Here is a 12,264-nt window from a genome sequence, read left to right as displayed (position 1 = left end):
TGTCGCTGTATCCAGTTCAACGGAGGCAGGGTTGAATCATATAAGGCATTTATTGAGAAGGCCGCCAACCAAGAAGACAGGAGCATAGGAGCATCCAAAACCTGTCTTAAGGAGTGGCCCGAGGGATTGGGTTATATGGGGCAAACTGGGGCTGGGAATGAAATGCAGCCAGGTACAGTCCTAGAAGTCATTTTGATCTTGGTAGCCTGGCGATGACTCAATAAGGCCACATCTTGAGTCATTGTTAAGTCCACCTGGTCACACATCTTGGTCTCGATAAGGTGATATCTTAACTCATTGTTCACAGCTGCTCCGCCTCCTTAATTGCTTCAGTCTGGTATCAAGGGGAGCGCAGGGTGCAAAGGCCTAGGAGAAAGAAGCTTAAGAAAAAAACTTAAATCCTTGCTTATATAAGTATATGTGTTCTAAAATTTTATAAGTAATATAATTATATTTCATATTTATTCAGGTGCTAAATCTTTGGAAGTTATAAGTGCCCCTATCAGGATGCCCTCATAACTTATGTAACTGTCTAACCACAATACTGCATACATGAAACAAAATAATATTTCATGTCAACTGTAACTGAAAAATAATTTTTTAAAAAAAAGAAAACACCAGTGCTCCTATCTAAGGGAAAGAGTAGGAAAATGGACCGTGTGGGTAGGATTTCTGGAGGAACTGGAAACAATGGATATGAATTTCACCTGAAGAATACCAGTGCATCAGACCATAAAAGTTTGAGATAGGAGAACATTAGGACAGGAGTGCTGGTCTGCAATCAATATTATAACGCATTATATTCGGAGAAAGATAATACAACTAAATGCTTTACATGAGTTTAAGTTTGAGGGACAAGTGTCAGAAATCACATTCCTAGAGAACTCTAATATAAATGATAAAGAGTAAAATTCTCTCTTTCTCACCATAAACACAGACTGTGCTTTTTTGACTTTTTATACAATACTCCTTTAGGTGCTTAGACCACCTTGGGGTTGAATCATCCAAATCAGGCAATAAAATGTTGGAAGGTTTGTTAATGTTTAACCATTTTTGGAAAACAGCTTCAACACTTGAAACTAATTTTCCTACTCTTTCCCTTTACAGGAAATAAAAACTAAGGTATTTCACTTGCCCTGGGAGCATGCTTCTCTCTTGGTTTGGGGTAACTTGAGAATTAGAACAGTAAAGCAATTAAAGCACTTTCGCTGAGGAAGACACTGCTCTGCAAAATACGCCCATGTCATTTCTCCCAAATTCTTTCCCAGTCCGGTTTCTGTTAAATTCTTTATCTGGTGCTCGCCCCAACCATGCATTAGTACACACACACACACACACACACACACACACACACACACACACCAAGTTAGTCTTCTAATTGCAGTAATTTTAAAACCCAGGAATAACAATTTAAAAAAACCAAATTGCTTTTGATCAGCTGAATTTTTTTAAAGGAAAAAAAACAAAACCAAAAGTGAAACTACATTCTTACTTCTGCTTCATGTATAAATTCAGGCACTTCTACCACAACCAGAGCTGGAGATGAGAGTCAGCAGCCTACTGGACTCTGTGAAGGAACCTACTCTACACACAGGTCTCCCTAGAGCCACCTGAAGACAGGAGCTTGGCCTCAAGGAGACAGGTAGGTGAAGAAGAGGGAGGAAAATGGGATACACATACAAAGACAGACTCAAAGACTAAAACAGAAACAGAAATATATGCAGATAGGTACAGGGAACAGTCAGAGACACAAGCAGATTAAGACATGCTAGGACCACTACATGAATCTGGCGTTGTCATTGTTCCAGAAAACAACTCCAATCTGGGTGAAAGGGAGTAAACTATTAAACAGACAATTATACAATTTGGCAATCTATTTTGTCAAATAAAAATAAATCTAAACAGGTCAAAAGAGACTTTATTTGAAAGGATTTTTGCAGTAAGGGAAGGAGACTATTGCAATGTGTAAAACAATCTAAACATAGAGCTGCAAGCATCTCACAGGCGAGACAAAGGAATTTTTTTATAGGGAAGAATCTACAAGGCTCTGCTAGAAAGAGCAGGATGTGGAGGGAATGGGATAATCAGGGAAAGTTTTGCCCAGAGGTTTGCTGATTTTTAGGCTGGATCTTTAAGGAAGGGTTGTTTGCTGGGTCAGAAAGACGGTGGGTCAAAGTTCAGGGGCCTGGAGAAAGGAAAGAAGCTTAATAAAGATTTATTTATAAGCACTTTGTTTTGATTGATCAGTGGAGGCAAACAGCTGAGTTCATCTTTTTAGAGACAAAAAATTAAAATTAAAATTAAAAGGTCTGTGTCTGACCTTAGCATAAGTGAAAAGTGTGAAAAGGGGATATGGTGAGCATTATCTCTAAGTCATACGGGGAAGGGAGCTTCTATGCAGTAAGCCATGTGCTGGGGAAAAGCCCCAAAAGCCTAAATTCAGGATTGATTCTGAAGAACTGACGTGTAGCCTTCTTCAAATTCATACGAGCTTAATAGGAGACACTTACACACACGGGCCAAGCAGCTGCTTGCTCCCAGTGGTGGCGGGCCAGGAAAAGATTCCACACACCCTCCCAGGACAGGGTCTCTTTTTATAAGGGGTTAAGAGAATATGGTGGGTAGTCACACAGCCCATCAGAAAGAACAATGCATTTCTAAGTGAACAGGATCAGGTAGTTATCCACACTCTATGCATTCATTAGCCACCTTCCTGGGGGCATGACCTTGATCTTTGGGTGGCATTCCAACTTCCAGGGGGGCAGCCAAACCCGGGGCTACAGAGAGTCAGGCAGTGACAGGAGGTTAAACAGAGTGTTCGACGGTTTCCAGACCCTTTACTGCTGGAGACATATTAAATCTCTAAGGTCAGTTCCTCTTCACCATACTTAGAGCACAACGGGGTGGATAGATTTCTTTAACTGGTGCCAGGAGTAAAGGGTTCAGAAAAGGTTAATATTGTTATGATTCATGTAACGTGCTATTCTCAGCAGAGAGGAGAGAGGTCCTAACTCAACCCGAGAAATAAATGGGAGGCTTCACAAATAAGGAGAAACTTGGACTGGGTCTGGAGTATAAAGCCCTGGGCAGGGAAGACGGAGAAAGACTCACGTAGCATCATCTTGTAAGGGAGGAAAATATTTCCCTTCCTCCCTTCCAGCTGTGTTGGCTGGTCTAATAATCAAATTGACATAAAAGAAATTAAGAGAACAAAAGCAAATATAACTGTGTATACACAGAAGGCCACAGAAGACATGAAAACTGAAAGGCAGTCAAGCCCTGACGCTCATAACCATCCAGAGCTAAAGGGAAAGGGTGTAGGAGTCTGAGGCCTCAAGGGGAAGAAACAATTCACAGGAAGATGGGAAGAGCAAATGTTTGGTCAATAAATGTCTGCTGTGCCACGCGAGTAAGTCTTTCTGATATATGAAGTTCTCTCTGGTGATAGCTCTCTCCTGGTGTAGGCCCATTAGGTAAAACTTTTTAGGCAGTTACGAGAGGTTAAAAGCTTTTCCTGAGTCTGCTGGGTCTTACTCGCCTTCGGTGGGAAACATTCCACGCGTCAGAGGACTGAGAAGGGTCCAACACGACTCTCTTTGGAGCCTGAGACTCTGGAGGGATGGGAATAGGACGAGTGTGTTAAGAGAACAAAAATAAGAGGTTTGGAAAGAAGGCGGTGGGTGCAATTGGGCATGCACTGGTTTATACGCCACCTCATGGGCCCCTGCTGGTGGGAACCACATCTCTGTCCAAGGCTGGCCCTGAAGTGGTTTCATTCCTTTGCGCCTCCAGGGATTGAACTTTCTTCTTCACTCACCTCAGTCATCCACAAACACACTCCAAGCACTTGAATGTTCCTGGTCCAAGGTCCAGTTCGGCTCCTTTCTGTCCTCAAAGCAATGCCTCATGTTTCAACCGTAGCTTGGGAATTTACTTGGGAATTTACTTGGGAATCCCAAGACACGCCAGGAAAAAAATGTAAAACATTGTGGGAAGGGAAAAGTTATTCTCCTGCTATGCGACTTCAGAATACTTCAGTTAGCCCTGGCCGGTCTGGCTCAGTGGTTAGAACGTCAGCTCATTGACTGAAGGGTCCCGGGTTCGATTCCGGCCAAGGGCACGTACTTTGGTTGCAGGCTCTATCCCCTGAACCGGTCGGGGCGCGTGAGGGAGGCACCCAATCGGTGTTTCTCTGTCTCTCTCCCCTTTCCACTCTCTCTGAAAAGCAATGGAAGAATTAGCCTTGGGTGACAATTAAAAGATAAAAATAAAAATACTTCAGGTTAAGTCACAGATTCTCACTAGTCTGAAAACAAATTAGAAAATGAATATGGGATTATACGGGTCTCAGGAATGTCAGTCCTGTCTAAGCGTGAGCATATACCCCATATAAATGGGCCCTATGTTCTCCCACTGAAAGGTCTCATAGAAGATGGTATCATGTGACCTCCTCTATCCTGACAAAAAGTTAAGTTTTTATTATTTTATGTTAATTTTATTGAGAAATAACATGTGCAATCAAATGCATCCATTTAAAGTATACATTTTGATGACTTTTATCTAGTTGAAACCACTGAAACCTTGAAACCATTTCCACAATCAAGATACAAAGCACTTTCATCATGGAAAAAATGCCTACTGCTCTTATGCTATATATCCCTCCCTCTGCCCCACCCTTAGGCAGCCACACATATGCTTTCTGTTACTATAAATTAGTTTGCATTTCATAAAAATGGAATAATACACTTATATATTATTTTATTGGTGGCTTCTTTCACTCAGCATAACATTTTTTAATTCAACCATGTTGCTGCATTTATAAGCAGTTATCCACTTTTATTGTTGAGTAGTATTTCATTGTATACCATATTTTATTTATTTGTTTACCTATTGATGGACATTTAGGGAATTTCCAGTTTGGACTATCATGGGGGAAAGCTGCTATGAATTCTACCCACAAATCTTTGTTTAGACATATATTTTTCTTTTTCGTGGGTACATACCTAGAAGTAATATATCTGAGTTGTATGGCAGGTGCATATTTAACTTTTTAAGAAGTTGTCAAACAGCTTTCTAAAGTGGTTACCAGCAACAGTGGATGAGATTCTAAGGGCTCTACATTCTCCTGACATTTGATATTGTGAGTCTTCTTAACGTGAGCCATTCCAGTGAGTGTGTAGTGTAATCTCACTGCAGTTTTTTATTGTGTTTCCATGATGACTAATCATGCTGACCATCTTTTCATATGCTTGTTGATCATTTAATATCTTGTCATGAATTGTCAGTTCAAACTTTTTCCCATTTTTTATTGCATTCTCATATACTAGAACTAAAAGGCTGCTTACATAATCAGAAAATCAGTCCTTTTTCCAGATATAAGCATTACAAATATTTTATTTCATTCTGTGGTTCGACTTTTTTTTTTTTTCTTTATTGTTGACACTATTACAGAGGACCTCCACTTTCACCCCCTTTGCTCACCTTCACCCAGCCACCGCCACCCCTCCCCTGGCCTTCGCCACTCCGTTGATATGTATCTACGTTCTTTGGTTACTGTCTTTACTATCTCTATCCACTCCCCCTCCCCCTCACCCCCTCTGACTTCTGTCAGACTCTTCCATGTATCCATACCTCTGGTTCTGTTATGCTCCTCTGTTTCTCTTGTTCATTAGATTCCACATATAAGTGAGATCATATGGTATTTGGTTTTCTCTGACTAGCTTATTTCATTTAGTATAATAATCTCCACGTCCATCCATGCTGTCAAAAAACGTAAGATTTCCTTATGTTTTTATGGCCACATAATATTCCATTGTGTAACTTTACCACAGCTTTTTAAAAAATTGTTGTCAGTATTACAGATGTCCCTCATTTCCCACCGAACTTTTCTCCCTCCACCCAACTCCAGCGCCAGCCAAGGCCTTCACCACATTATTGTCTGTGTCCATTGGCTATACATATATGCATTTATGTTCTTTGATTAATCTCCTCCAGCCCCCTCCTCCCCTCTCCTTTCTGAGGTCTGTCAGTCTGTTCCATGCATCAGTGCCTCTGGTCTTATTTTGTTCATCAGTTCATTTTGTTCATTAGATCCCACATGCAAGTGAGATGATGTGATATTCCTTTTTCTCTGGGCTTATTTCACACAGCTTTAATATGCTCCAGGTCCATCCATGCTGCCACAAAGGGTAAGAAATCCTTCTTTTTTACAGCTGCATAGTATTCTATTGTGTAAATGCACTACGGCTTTTTTATCCACTCATCTACTGTTGGGCACTGGGCGGTTTCCTGATTTTTTAATTTTTTTTAAAGAAAACAACTTTATTGCAAAATGAATTACCAAAAGGAGCATGTTAACTCTGAAGCATTAGTAGATTTCATTGAAACTCAGAAAGTCACAAAATTTAAAATATCACACAAGAACAGCTTTGTGTGCTCAACCACTTTTAATGAAACTTTAAAAACAGAAACATGTACTGTAGAGACTGCCCTCTGGGGAGGGAGAGAGATTTCCCAGCAGGGTGGGGCAATCGCTTCACCCCTGAGGTACAAGCAGCAAATTATCTGCCTGAGAAAGATGGGGGAATGACTCAGCACAGGAATCCAGATGGGTGCCTTCTGATCTCAGTCTCCAGAGCCCAGAGCTCTACCTTCTCCTCACACAGCTCCAGACCATGTATGCAGAAGTTTATTTCTTAGCTCTCTATTCTATTTCATGGGTCCATGTGTGTATTTTTATACCAGTACCAATACTGTTTTAATTACTATGGTTTTGTAGTATAGTCTGAAATCAGGAATTTGATACCTCTGGCTTTGTTCTTCTTTCTCAGGATTGTTTTGCCATTTGGGGTCTTTTATAGGCCACACAAATTTTAAGGTTGTATTTTATATTTCTGTGGGAAAAAAATGCCATTGGAATTAGGATATGGATTGTGTTAAATATACAGATGGCTTTGAGTGGTATGGACATTTTAACAGTATTAATTCTTCTAATTCATAAACGGGATGTCTTCCATTTGTTTGTGTCTTTTTAAATTTCATTCATCAAAGCCTTGTAGTTTTTATTGCATAGATCTTTTACTTCCCTGGTTAAATCTATTCCTAGGTATTGTTTTTAACGCTGTTGTGAATGAAACAGTTTTCTTTATTTCTTTTTCAGATGTTTCATTGTTAATGTATGAAAACACAACTCATTTCTATATGCTGATTTTATATCCTCCAACTTTACTGAATTCATTGATTGGCTCCAATGGTTTTTTTGGTTAGCCTTTAGGAATTTATACGTATAAGATCCTATTGTTTGCAATAATAACAATTTTACTTTTTCCTTTCCAATTTGGATGCTTTTTATTTCTTTGTCTTGCCTAACTGCTCTAACTGAAACTTCCAGTACTATGTTGAATAAGAGTGGTGGGAGGGCACCCTAGTCTCATTCCTGATTTTTTTAAAAAGAGCTTCCAGTTTTCCACCATTGAGTATATTAGTTGTGATTTTGTCATACGACGCCATTATCATGTTGAGGTGTGTTCCTTCTGTACCCATTTGTTAAGAATTTTTATCGTGAAAGAATATTGTAGTTTGTCAAATGCTTTTTAAAAATCTATTCTTATGATCATGTGATTTTCATCTTTCATTCTATTAAGGTCATGTATTATAAATTTTTTACATTCAGTTTTCATTTACAGATGACATACAATATTATACTAGTTTCAAGTGTAATAACATACTGATAAGACACTTACGCACCTTATAAAGTGCTCAGAGAGCATACTGCCGATGTTCTCTTCTAGGAGTTTTATGTTTTCAGGTCTTGTAGTCAAGTATTTAATCTGTTTTAAGTTTATTTCTGTATGTGGTCTAAGAAAGTGGTCTAGTTTCACTTTTTTACAGGTATCTGTCCAGTTTTTCTAACACCGTTTAATGAAGAGGCTGTTTTTACACTATATTCTTGCTTCCTTTGTCATAGGTTAGTTGAATACAAGGATGGATTTATATCTCAGCTGTCTGTTCTGTTCCACTGACCTATGTGTCTATGTTTATGCCAGTACCATGATGTTTTTATTATTATAGCCTTCTAATATAGTTTGATATCAGGTAGCATGATACCCCAAACTGTGTTCTTCTTTGTCAAGATTGCTGTGGCTATTCAGGGTCTTTTGTGTTTCCATATAAATTTTAGGATTATGGTCCTAGTTCTGTGAAATGTGACATTGCTGTTTTGATATGGATTGTATTAAATCTGAAGATTTCTTTGGGGAGTATAGACATTTTAACAATGTTAATTTTTCTATCAGTGGACATATTATTGTCTTTTATTTATTTATTTGTATCTTCTTTGATTTCTTTTTTCAGTGTCTTAAAATTTTCTGAGTATGGGTCTGTATCCCTTGGTTAAATTTATTCCTATGCATTTCATTCTTTTTGATGCAATTGTAAGTGGGATTGTTTTCTTAATTTATCTGGTAGTAAGTCACTGGTGTACAAAATTGCAACCAATTCTGAGAATTCATTGTGTATTGTGCTACCTCTCTGACTTTGTTTATTCGTTCTAATAGTTTTTGGTGGTCTTTAGGGTTCTCTATATGCATGGGTGGACAAAAGTAGGTTTACAGTTGTTCATATGGAAAAAGCATACGGGTTATAATTACAATAGCTTTATTAACTCAAAAAAAATGTCTCAATGTGTTTCACATACTCACAACTGTAAATCTACTTTTGCCACCCCTGTACAGTATCATGTCATCTGCAAATAAAGACAGTTTTAACTCTCCTTTCCAAGTCAGACGCATTTATTTCTTTTCTTGTCTGATTATTATGGCTAGGATTTCCAATACTTTGTTGAATAAATGGGGTTGAAGTGGACATCCTTGTCTTGTTTGTGATCTTAAAGAAAAAACTTTTAGCTTTTCACTGTTGAGTATGATGTTAGCTGTGGGTTTGTTATATATGGCTTTTATTTTGTTGAGATATGTTTCCTCTAGCTCAGGGTGGGGAACTTTTTTCTGCCAAGGGCAATTTGTATATTTATAACATCATTCATGGGCCATACAAAATTACTGTTGCTATGAAAAAAGCTCTAGATTTATTGAATTTTGAGTCCCGCCTGTAACTGCCTTGGCAGGGCCAGACCAAAAGATTTTGCAGGCCTTATATGACCCTCAGGCCAGATGGGCCCACCCCTGCTCCAGCCAAATTTGCTGAGAGTTTTTACCATAAATACATATTGGATTTTGTCAAATGCTTTTTACAAAATCCATTTATGTGATTATGTAATTTTTTATTTTTCATTTTGTTTATGTGGTGTATCTTGTTCATTGATTTCCAAATATTGAACCAACCCTGCATCCCAGGAATAAATCCCACTTGACCATGGTATCTGATCTTTTCATGTATTAGTGAATTCGGTTTGCTAAGATGTTATTGAGGATTTTTGCATCTATTTTCATCAAAGATACTGGCGTATAATTGACTCTTTTGGAAGTGTCTTTGTCTGATTTTGGTATCCAGGTAATTCTGGCCTTGTAAAATGAGTTTGGAAGCCTTCCTCCCTCTTCAATTTTAGTAATACTTTCAGAAGACTAGGTATTTATTCCTCCAATGTTTGGTAAAAGTCATTTATGAAGTCATCTGGAATAGAAGTTTTCTTTATTGGGAGTTTTTTTATTACGGATTTGATTTCCTTAGTAGTGATCCGTTTGTTCAAATTTTATATTTCTTCCTGATTCAGTCTTGAAAGATTGTATGAATGTAGGAAAGTAGCTGTCTCTTCCAGGTTGTCCCATTTTTTGACATATAACTGTTTATAGTGTTTTCTTAAGGTCCTTTGTATTTCCGTGGTGTCCATTGTCACTTCTCCACTTTCATTTCTGATTTTATGTATTTGGGCCTCTACCCTCTCTCTTTTTTTAATGAGTCTGACTGAAGTTTTATCTATTTTGCTTATCTTTTCAGAGAACCAGCTCCTGGTTTCATTGATCTTTTCTAATTCTTTTAGACTATTTTATTTATTTCTGCTCTGATCTTTATTATTTCCTTACTTCTACTCATTTTAGGCTTTGTTTGTTCTTCTTTTCCTACTTCCTTAATGTGTAAGGTTAGATTGTTCGTGCTTTTTCCTTGTTTCTTGATGTAGTCCTTTATTGCTAAGAACTCCCCTCCTACCCGGAGGGGTGTGGCTCAGCAGTTGAGTGTCGACCTAGGATGCAGGTGATCGGGGTTCCGTTCCCGGTCAGGGCACATGCCTGGGTTGTGGGCTGGATCAATGACTTTCTCATCATGGATGTTTCTGTCTCTCTCTCTCCCTCTCCTTTCCTCTCTCTGAAATCAATAAGGATATATTAAAAAAACAAAAAAACTCCCCTCTTACAACTACTTTGACTGTGTCCCATAGATTTTGTACTGTTGTGCTTTTATTTTCATTGGTTTCAAGGTATCTTTTGATTTCTTCCTTGATCTAATTGCTAACCCATTCATTGTTTAATAGCATGTTATTTTGCCTCCACGTGTTAGTGTGTTTTTTCTTTTTCTTCTTGTAATTGATCCTAATTTCATACCATTGTGGTTGGAGAAGATGCTTGATATGATTTCAGTCTTCTTAAATGTATTGAGATTTGTTTCATGGCCTACCATGAGGCCTATCTTGGAAAATGTTCCATAGGCACTTAAAAAGAAAGTATATTGTGCTGCTTTGCCGTGAAATGTCCAGAAAATTTCAATTGAGTCCATCTAGTCTAATGTGTCATTTAAAGGCACTGTTTCCTTTTTGATTTTCTGTCTGGATGATCTATTTATTGATGTCAGAAGAGTGTCAAAGTCTCCTACTATTATTGTCTCACTGTCAATCTCTCCCTTTATGCCCATCAACATTTGCTGTATATATTTAGGTGCTCCTATGTTGGGTGTCTAGATGTTTATAAGAGTTATATACTCTCGTTGGATTGATCTCTTTAACCATTATAAAATGTCCTTCTTTGCCTCTTGTTACCACATTTATTTTAAGGTCTATTTTGTCTGACATAAGTATTGCTACCCCAGTTTTTCTTTTCATTTCCATTTGCATAAAATAACGTCTCCATAACTTTACTTTCAGTCTGTGTGTGTCTCTTGATCTGAAGTATGTCTCTTGTAAGCAGCATATGTATGGGTCCTGTGTTTTTATCCATTTAGCCACCCTTTGTCTTTTGATTGGAGCATTTATTCCATTTTCCTATAAAATAATTATTGATAATTTTGTAGTTATTGTCATTTTATTGGTTGTTTTCTATTGTTTCTGTAGTTCTTCTATGTTTCTTCCTTATTTTGTTGCTCTCTTCTCTTGTATGTCAGTGATTTTATATAGTGTTATGTTTAGATTAATTTTTTACTTCTTGTCTATCTCTTATAGATTTTTGGTCTGTGCTTACCATGTGCTTCATATATATGCTTATAGCAGTCTATTTGTAGTTAATGGTTACTTAAGTTTGAACATATTCTAAAATCACTACAATTTTTACTCACCCCTTCCTTCAATTTTAAGTTTTTGTCATTAATTTTCCTTTTTTGTGTGTATATCCCTTATCTTATTGTTGTAATTACACATGAGCTTCATAATTTTTTCTTTAAACCTTGATACTAGCTTTGTAGTTGGTTGATCTACTGATTTTACTTGTTTGACCTTCTCAGGGAGCATTTTTTTCTTTCCCGTATTTTCTTATTCATATTTTTTTATCTGTTCTTCCTAAAGACCCTTTAATATTTCTTGTAATCCTGGTTTGGTGGTGATCAATTCTTTTAGCTTTTTTATGTCTGGGAAACTCTTTATTTCTCCTTCCATTTTAAGTGATGGCCTTCCTGGATAGAGTAGTCTTAGTTGTAGATAATTGCTTCTCATCACTTTGAATATTTGTGCCAGTCCCCTTAGGCCTGAAATGTTTCTGTTGAGAAATCAGCTGACAGCCTTGTGGGAGCTCCCTGGTAGGTAACTAACTGTCTTTCTCTTGCTGCTTATAAGATTTTGTATTTGTCTTTGTCCTTTGGCATTTTAATTATGATGTGCCTTGGTTCTGGGGCCTCTTGAGAGTGACTCTGATGCAGGTCAATGTCAAGCACACCTTGTGACCAGCCTGGTGCTACCTGTATGAAGCTACAAAGCAATCCACAGTTTGTGGCTGCCTCTGCTAAGCCTGGGTGAGTGTGGGAGTGGCCAATCTATGTACCAAAGCTGGCTTCCACCAGCACTGGACCTAGGGGCAGGTCATCAAAAGGCCCAAGGCATCCCAAGATCCT

Source organism: Miniopterus natalensis, chromosome 11 (genome assembly GCF_054644295.1).
Source record: "Miniopterus natalensis isolate mMinNat1 chromosome 11, mMinNat1.hap1, whole genome shotgun sequence".
NCBI lineage: Eukaryota > Metazoa > Chordata > Mammalia > Chiroptera > Miniopteridae > Miniopterus > Miniopterus natalensis.
Note: the sequence above shows the minus strand (reverse complement) of the source record.